Source organism: Stegodyphus dumicola, chromosome 9 (assembly GCF_044657685.1).
Source record: "Stegodyphus dumicola isolate Sdum_Otavi_A_Nest chromosome 9, ASM4465768v1".
Taxonomy (NCBI): domain Eukaryota; kingdom Metazoa; phylum Arthropoda; class Arachnida; order Araneae; family Eresidae; genus Stegodyphus; species Stegodyphus dumicola.
This window is the reverse complement of record NC_140776.1, coordinates 70,360,053-70,370,037: the sequence shown is the minus strand read 5'-3', so window position 1 is coordinate 70,370,037 and position 9,985 is coordinate 70,360,053. Positions and strand designations below refer to the sequence as shown.

General features: G+C 32.2%; 1 non-coding gene across 1 annotated transcript; it reads right to left on the bottom strand.

Annotated features, from left to right (window-relative positions):
• Window positions 1-1,155: 1,155 nt before the first annotated feature.
• TRNAS-AGA (transfer RNA serine (anticodon AGA)) lies at window positions 1,156-1,237 on the bottom strand. The gene has a single exon. It is a non-coding gene; the product is annotated as a tRNA-Ser (tRNA).
• Between the last annotated feature and the right edge of the window lie 8,748 nt (window positions 1,238-9,985).

Genomic DNA, 9,985 nt, shown 5'->3' with positions numbered 1-9,985 from the left:
AAACTGCAGTCGAGTTTAATATCAGAAACTGTTTTAAGGTAATCAATTACGATTAGCATAATTATTTATGAGCTAATCTTCAAAAATTCAAACTGCAAAACATAAAATAAAATAATGAAAACTGGCAGTTCGAAAACCAGTGCCAAACGATTTTCAAAATTTTCAGAGAATATTATGGAGAGATAGCCCGTATAAACAAGTACAAGTTTGTCGTTTGGAAAAACAGTTACATATGGAACTGCAGCTGCTCCATATCTTGCAACCAAAGTTTTGAGTCAGTTAGCGATTGACGAAGGATTGAACTTTCCAAAGGCAAAGAATATAGTTTTAAGAGATTTTTATGTTGATGATATGTTAACTGGTGTAAAAGATAGTTCGGAAGGTATTGCATTGATAGACGAATTGCAACAACTTCTAAAAAGGGGTGGCTTTGAGCTTCACAAATGGTCGGCAAGTGAACCGTCATTGTTAAAAACCTCTGGCTTAACAAACACAGATAGTGACAATATTCATCGTGTAATAGAAGACAAAACATTGAAAGTTCTGGGATTGGAATGGTATCCGGACAATGATGAATTCAAATGTAATGTCAGTGTAATAGAGTATCAAAGTGTTCCGACTAAAAGGATTATTTTGTGATTCGTAGCAAAGCTATTCGATCCATTGGGGTGGATAGCTCTGCTTGTAATTCTCGCTAAAATGATCCTTCAGCAATTGTGGAAATTACAATTATCATGGGATGATCCTGTAATAGAAGAGATTGATCGAAATTGGAGAAATCTATGTAGAGAAGTTAAACATTTGAATTCTATAAATATGCCTAGGAAAATTCTGCTACCTGATTATTTTCGATGTGAACTTCATGGATTTTGTGATGCGTCTGAAAGGGGTTATGCAGCAGTTATTTATATCAAAACTTGCAATAACTTTGACATTAATGTTAAACTTGTAACACTTAAAATTCGTGTAGTACCATTAAATAGAGGGGTGCCTCATTGCTTCAGAGCAGTGTATGAGAGAAACCAGTTCGGGCCCCTCCTCTATTTCCTACCTATATGAGATTAATTAATTGTTCCTTCGCGTTACAAATGTACATTATGCATAATGTAAATAATGTAAAAGGAAGAAAAAAAAAAAAAAAAAAAAAAAAAGTTTCGTAGTCGGTAGAATTCGAACCTACGCGGGAAGATCCCAATGGATTTCTAGTCCATCGCCTTAACCACTCGGCCACGACTACTTGACGCAATGTTTCCAAATACTGTTGTCATAGGGAAATATTAAAGGAGAAAATATTAAAAGATTATTTTGGAACTCCCACTTTTTCTTAGCATCAGGGAAACAGATAGGGAAATTTTCCCTTCCATGACCTCCATCGGTTGAGTCGGTATATTTTCGGGTTAGAGTTGACTTTAAGGTACCCCTGTATTATCGCGAAGTTGTTTCATTTATCGCCAAGTTGTTTCGTTCATTGCCAAGTTGTTGTATCATTTATGGTAAGCTGAGTAGTTGAATGTTATGGAAACCCTATTATGACGCAATCGTTTGTATTATTCCGGGAAATTTTGAATTATGGGATGTTTTGCAGGGGCTTTTGTGGTGTGTGTTGCTTAGAAGTATATTGCTTGTTTCATTGTTTAGACGGTACAATGGCCGACTGTAGTAGGATTAATTTGAAGTTTCTGTAAGATTTGGAACGAAAGGGGAAAAGTGTATTAATTGACTAGTGTGTAAATGAAGGTTTACTTAGTTGTCATTTACCGGACAGACTACGTTTTTGAATCTTATTTTTGTGAATTTATGTGGCGACGCCGATATACGGATTGTAATTCAGATAATTTTAGGAAGTTTTTGGATGCTGTTAAGGAATTTTGTGTGCCACAGAATGAAGACGAACGAATTTCTAAATAAGGTAAGTGGATATTTGCTTTGTGTAGTGCTAAAATACATAACACGTTTTTCCTTTTTTATGTTATTTTATTGTTTGGTTAAAAATATAGTTTATTGAGATTATGTATTTTTTGTTTCCTCTACTGTAGAATTGGGTGCTCTTTTGACTTTTTAAGTGAAAATATATCGATGTGTACATGGACAAACTCAAGGGAGTGCGTAAGGCATAGTTTGTGCAATTCTCCGATGTTTTTTTTTAAGTGAAAATAGGTCGATGTGTACATGAATACCGAATTTGTGCAATTCTTTGTCTTGTTATTTTGTCTTTGTGTAACGGCGATTTAGCCTAGTTTGTGCAATTCTCTGATTTTTTTTTTTTTTTAAGTGAAAATAGGTCGATGTGTATATGGATACCGAGTTTGTGCAATTCTTTGTTCTTGTTTTTGGGGCAAAAATTGCCGCTACACAAAGTCAAAATAACAAGTCAAAGAACTGCACAAACTCGGTATCCATGTACCGCCAAGTTTCGCCAAAGGGTACCCTAAAATATACTTTTACCTATTTTCGCTCTTGTAGAAGTCAGAGCTTGAAGTGAACAAGGAAAATGAGCGTTCGTGCCCCTGAGAGAATGCTGTTCCTTGTTTTAATCGGATCGAGGTCCAAACTGGCAAATTTAGATTCATTCAGTATTTTGAATAGGATTTTTCTGCGGAAGAGCTGTTTAACTGCAGTGGAAATCTGTTAAGTTCTTCGCATATAACGAAGCAAATGAAGCAATGTGAGTTTCGTTTACAGGACGAAGCAATATACAGCGATTCAAAAAATTTAGAATACGCTTCCTTTTTTGTAACAATCTATACTTAATTTGGAAAATTTCAAGCAAAGGATATAAAATAAGTAAATTTTTATGATTATGCTTAAAAGTACGGACATCTGATTATCTATATACTGTGGGTAAAAAAAGTATTTGCACACCTACATTTTTGTTTGCAATTCCTAAAAAGAAGCATTAAGAAATAAAAAATTGGTATTGCCAAATCAGAATATGTTTAATCATCCAAAACAAACAGAAAAATTACAATAATATAAATAACAATGCTTTTTTGTAACAAAATTAAAATATCTCGTATCAAGAAAGTATTTGCACACCTACATGAATACAAAAGAAATAAAATATATAAGCAAATTTCAAATAACTAATATTTAGTATGCATTCCTTTAGCATCTATTACTGCTTGTAATCTTGCTGGCATTGATTTAATTAAATTTTCTGTAACAGTAGGGTCAGTATTCGACCACTCTTCAATAAGGGCTTGTTTAAGGGCAGATTTGCTTGAAATCTTCCTTTTTCTTATTTTTAAATCCAAAGAATTCCACAAATTTTCCAAAGGATTTAAGTCTGGTGATTGCGGTGGAATGGCAAGTTTTCTGGGTACATTATAAAGCAACCACATATGTGTTATACCGGCAGTGTGCTTGGGATCATTATCTTGCTAAAAATAGTACGAATTACTGATACCCAATTTTATTGCACTTTGTGGCAAGTTATCTCGCAACACATCAATATAGGTTCGAGCTGTCATATTCCCATCAATAAAACACAAATTACCAAATCCTTTGCTAGCCATGCACCCCCAAATGATAACAGAACCTCCTCCATGTTTAACTGTAGGTAGCACATTTTTGGTATGAAAAGCAGTACAAGGTTTCCTCCAAACTAATTCCCTGCCATCTCATTTAAAGATATTGAACTTACTCTCGTCGGATAATATGACATTTTTCCAGAAATCAATTGGCTTATTGATATATTCCTTAGCGAATTCAAGTCTCTTCAGTCTATTTCGTTCAGTTATGCGAGATTTTTTCCTTGGAGATATCCCATAAAAGTGTGCATCATGCAGGACATTTCGAACACTTTGGGCACAGATTTGAACTCCAGATGTTGAAGCGACATCATTGGCTAAAGTAACTGCACTAACAAATGGATTTTTCGATGCTTTTCTTATGATTTTTCGCTTCATTCGCAGTGAAAGTTCTTTGGGCGTCCAGAGCGCAAGTTATTTGATGTAAATCCTCTTCCTTTATGACGTTTGGGGCCCACCAACGGCCGAGCGGTAACGTCGCTGAACACTGGTAGTTCGGTCCGAGGTTCGAATCCCGCGAACGGGCTGGCTGCATGGGCGTTTTCGTGGTTTTCCCCATGTGTAACGTGTATACGAGCCAGTTTCCCTTAAGTCCTCCACGAAGGCGTCCCTCCTCTTAGGCAGATAGCCCTCGAGGCTTTGCCATAATTACATACACACACACCTTTATGACGTTTTATAACACACCAAACAGTACAGAAGCAAACATTTACTTTACCTATTTCTCGATAACTTAGGCCATTTTCACGTAGAAGAAAAAATTTTTTTCTCGCAACGAAATTGGCAATTCAGATTTCGTTGTGCCATTACAGTTTGAAATCGACAATCAACTGATAACGTTTCGAGTCTTACGTATGTTATTTACTGCGGGATGACTGTCAAATAATAGCATAAAAATGCAAATTTGCTTAAGTCGAGTTGAGTGTGCAAATACTTTTTGACATAAGCTATTTTAGTATTGTTGCAAAAAATGTTTTTTTATTAATATTACTGTATTTTTTGTAATTAATTTAAATGAATATGCTTATTCTATATTTTAAATGCCAATTTTTGTATTTCTTAATGCATTTTCTTATAAATTGTGAACAAAAATGTATGTGTGCAAATACTTTTTGTACCCACTGTACATAAAAGCAAAAATATATTATTAAAATAAGCTCATTTATGACATTCAGGAACGTTATTGCACTAATTTTACCATAAAAAGCTCCTTTCAGAAAATACTTTTTAGCTACCACTATTTTTTTTTTTTATAGCTGTCGACTTAGGATAAATTCCTATTATCATTGTGAACTGTTTAATTCTTTTGGATGACCTGTTTATTATACTTTAATCTATGATTTTAAATGATAACATGAAACCTTTGAATAATAATATTATGATAATATGAAACCTGAAGGGAAATTGTTATGAGAGATGTTGATGTGAGAAGGTTTGTTTTAAGATTATCAAATAATGATAAATCTAATTCTAAAATCCACAAAATCATAGCACGAAGTCACCGGTATATCCGAAATGTTACTTGAAAGTACAAAAGAGAGGGATCGGTTGAAAATAATGAAAGAAGAAGAGTTGCTGTATTTAATTATGGAAAAGCACACTAGGGCTATCTGCCTAAGGGGATTGATGCCTTCGTGGAGGACTTTCTAAGGGAAACTGGCTCGTATACACGGTGAAAGAAGAAGAAAAGAAATTCTAAGCAGTGTCACAAAAAAGAAAATAATGAAAGAAATCAAGTTGGATTCCAACGTAAAGTGCACTAAGTTTTTTGTAGAAACCTCTGAAGCCACTAGTACAAATACGCCTAAAATAGGTCGATGTGTATCGACCAAGTTTGTGCAATTTTTTGTCTTGTTATTTTGGCTTTGTGTAGGCGTATTTGTGTTAAAAGAGTGCGAAATGTCATCACAGAAATGTCATCCACAAGAAGGATGGGACAAAATGTCTTCAGATATATCTAAAAATTTAATTGAGTCTATGCCATGAGGCTTGAAAGCAGTAATAAAAACTAACAAACATGAAACAACTTATTGACATTTTCATTTGTTTTAAAAACAAAAACGTTTTTTTTTATGTAGTCTCAGTTTTCTGAAGCAAAAATATGTTAATGTTTACTTGAATGCTACATTTAATTTTGTTTCAAGGATTTTTCTTTGAATTTACTGCATTATCGTAAGAAATAAAATTAAGTGTATGAAATAAAAATATCTTCGTATTTATTAGTAAGAATTTATTTGCTTAAAATAATAAAAACTTTGAAAACTGAAAATCACATTTATCAAAACAAAGTTAAGTGTATTCTCAATTTTTGGAGTCACTACAAGTCTTCGCATTTAGGCGATCTTTTCTTTAAATCCTTTTCGTTAATATATTGTTGCGAAATGCCCAGCTACGGTAAGATAGCTTCTCCTCAAAGCGGGTTGCCATAAAATGGCAAGGAAAGGCAGGGTTGCCAGATTAGGCGCGAAATCGCTCATTTGGCTACAAAATCGGCTATATGCCATAGACGGCGTGAGACCATTCTAAAACGATTTCTTACCAATTTTCCCAAGAATGTTTCCGAAGGCAGGTCAAAAGCTATAAACATCCTGCCTGTACGCGTCGTAGCAGTTTATCGTGAAGTTTATAATGAAGAGTATCTAGAGTGCAGTAGAGTACGCTGAGTTTAGTAGTTGAGTTCAGAGATTAACTCGAGAGCGATCGACCGAGTCAGGAGTTAGTGATTTTAGTGATTTGCCTTGAAGCTGCCTTCACCTTTATAGCCTGATATCTTGAAGGCTGTGTTGCTGGTTGTTTCAGCGTGTTTATCGTAATTTTTCGAAGACTGTAACGCGTCTTTGGAACTGTCCTGTGTAATACTGAAGAATAAATTGTGTTTTGATTCTTCATCAAGTGATGCCATCAATCACTTCAGGAATACTTCAGGAATCAATCACTTCAGGAATCACTTCACTACATATCAAGAAAGAAGAAGGGGAAAAAAAACCAGCCTGTTTTTGAATCAATAAAGACACAAATTAAAGTTTAAAATAATCTAATAAAAGCAATCAAAGTAATCCGTATCTTTATCAGTCTAATTGCTACAGGCCGAAGTCAGCAGTGTAAAATATTTTGTAAAATTCTAGCATTAAAAACATAAACAAGTTAAAAAAAGCATGAAAATAACTATTTTGAGCAAAGCGAGTACAAAAAACAAAACATGCATATATAGAATAAGGAATACAATGCACGAAAAAATAAAATCTATGTAAATTTTGGAACTAGTATAAAGGACCGGTTAATTTTTTTTTTTTTTTTTTTTTTTTGGAAAAACTGTTTAGCAACAAAATTTTAAGCAAATAAGAGAGCTTAAAAATCTATAATAATTTTCAATTTAAGTATGCCGAGTCCAAAAAACATGTAAAACAGACGCAATCCAACATTTAGAAAATTAATAAAAGAAAATTTGATTAATAAATATAAAGTAAAAAATAAAAAGACGAGTTATTTCTTAAAATCTCCCAATTCCATTGGTGAATTAGATTTTTTAGAGGCATTTCAAAATTTCAAAAAAAAAAAAAAAAAAAAAATAATAATAATAATAATAATAAAAAACTTTCTTCTAGTTAACGACCCTAATTCCAATCCATCTTTACTTTCAGCCTTAGGATGTATTAGTTTTTTTTTTTTTTTTTTTGTTTGTTTGTTTATAATAGATGGGACAGTACTCCTGTCCAGCCATTCTTATCGTATCTTATCATCATATCCTATCTCGTTTACTTGCATTTTGGCAGCTGAGTTAAACTATCGAAACTAACCTTGCAAAATTTACAAACATAATGCTGATTTTTGTTTTTTGACTTCTCCAATAATAAAAATAATTAGAAAAAACTTCTATAGTAACATTAAAAATCGTGTAGTAAAAATGAATAATTACTAAAATGATATCGGATTATCTAGATTATAAATCCAAAGAGAAATCCGATAGTAACCTCTAAAAGCATCAGTTCGCATCACTTCAATAAAATGGTAACATTTGTAGTATTTATTTCAACAAATGCAATAAAATGTTGAGCTCAATACCAAAATAACTGAATTTTTTAAACTCAGGAATCGAGAAAAAGAATGCGAAAGGGGTATTTAGCAACTGTTACAAATTATGGGTAACCTAAAAAGTGAATAAAAGCAGAAAACGGGAAAAAAATTGTCAAATACAGAACTCACTCAAGCGTTCTTTCTTGAGAGTTGGAAGCCGAAATGCATTACATACATTATACATGCATTTGTTAACAAAAGAGCTAGCTAGATAATAATTATTAGACAGTCTAATGTAAGCCTAGATAGAGTAATCTAAATCATTCTAGACTATCTAATAATTAGATATAAGATTTAGGCTATCTAATGTCTAAATAAAACTAATGTAAGAATTTTGTCAAATGTTTTCATGAAAAATAGCAGTTTGATGGTGAAAATAGTTTTTAAATTGACAATTGTAGTTTAATTAGCTGGTTTTTGACGAAATTATATGGAATATTGTTATATTTTAGCATTTTAATTAATAAACTAAAATCTTTTGTGAAATCGTTTTTGTTATTACGAATATTTTTAATTCTTTTTATTTGATTAATAATAGTGTTAGCAACAACCTTTCTATAGATGTGATTTCAAATTAATTAATTTTATTATTTTGAAACTGGAAAGTCTTCTTTTATCAAATACAGTAATCTGTAAATTTGTAGAACAAGATGATATGATTCCGTGTTATATTTTTAGTTTTATTAAATTTAAGGCATTTAAGGCAGATATCTGGTTTTTGAATTTCATTTTAATTAATAATGATAATGGTGTCTTCAACGTACCTGTAGGTAAATTAAAATAGCCTTGATTTATGATAATTGTTAATAAAACTATATTCCTTAACGATCAGGAACCGATTGCAGATGGCAATAGAATAGTTAGTTCCCATAGGAATACCGTTAATTTGTAGAAAAATTTCATTTTGCTATTTAATAAAGTTGTGTAAAATTGTACATTTCAGACAAGAGTCCCATTTATCGAAATCAATTAAGTTTTAATTTTACTAAACAGGTAATGAACTCAATTAAAATATCATAAATTTTATTAAATTGCAAGAAGGTGTATAAGTTCTTAAAATCTTAGCAGTTTATCGTAGCAGTTTAATCGTAGCAACAATGCAAATTTGTTGCTTGTTAAAAGTTTTAATAACTTCCTGATTATTGTTGTTAATTAAGTTGCTGTGTAATTAAGTATCAGTTCTTGTAATTGTTTACTCCATTAATAATATATCTGAATTCGATCGGAATTTTATGAAATTTGGAAGTGAAAACTGGAAAATTTATTAGTAAAGTTTACTGGTAATTTGAAGTTTCTTTGTGAAATGCTTCGAATCTATTAATAAGTAAGTTTTCTTGACTTTTAAAAATCTGGTAAGTAATCTTATTATTAAGTTTATTACTAATAATTTCTTGATAGAAGTTTTTACAAATAATATTAAAATTATTGTTAGCTTTGTCAATCGGAGTAATAATAAAGTAGGGTTTAAGCTTTTTTGCCTTTAATTTCCTTGTAATTGAAACTCATGCTGTTTATATTATTGAATTCAAGTTTATTAATATTATTTTTAATGCCACTGTAAACATGATGTTTCCCATTTTTCAAAGGAGCTGAGTGGCTAGCTGGCGATAAAAATAAATTGGTTGAGATTATTTTTAATCTTTTCAAAGCAAATATTCCTACTAGGATTGCAGTTAATGCTGAACCTGGGGACTGATTGCATGGATTCCTTAAGTTCTTGTTTTTTAGTGATATTAAGACTTCCAGTGAAAATGCGTTGGTGATGCTGATCAATGTATTTCTCAAAGCTCGATTCGATGCAGAAGTAAGGTGGGCCAATACCTGCTTTACTATTGTGGTTAGAAATAATACTACTTAATATTTTGGACGCAGTTTATACAGTGTGAATCTAACTGGTAAGTGATCCAAATGAAGATCGTTGTCGACACAGAGCTGGGGAGATTGCAGGATATTGCCGGATTTAAAGTCTAAATCAGAGTCGGATTTAGACTTGATAAGATCCTAAGCTATTTGAGAGATGGGGCCATTTACACGTCTGTTATACTATTTTGTAAAACTATATTTATACAATATTTTAATTTTTTTGGGGGGGGCAAGAAAGTAGGGGCCCTAAGCTATAGCTTGTGTAGCTTATACGTAAATCCTGCACGCAAGTAATAACAATATCGAGTACGTCAGGACCAGGAAGTATTACACGGGAAATGAGCAGATTCGCTAGGATCGAAGATATGATGTTATTGCTTAAACAGAAAAATTATAGAGCTTCACACCGTCTTGTTTCTTGTTAATTGAGTTCCAGTGTGGATGTTTACAAATGAGATCACCTGCAGTCAAGATGAATGTAAACTAAATAAATTACTTATTTAATATGTTTGTGTGAC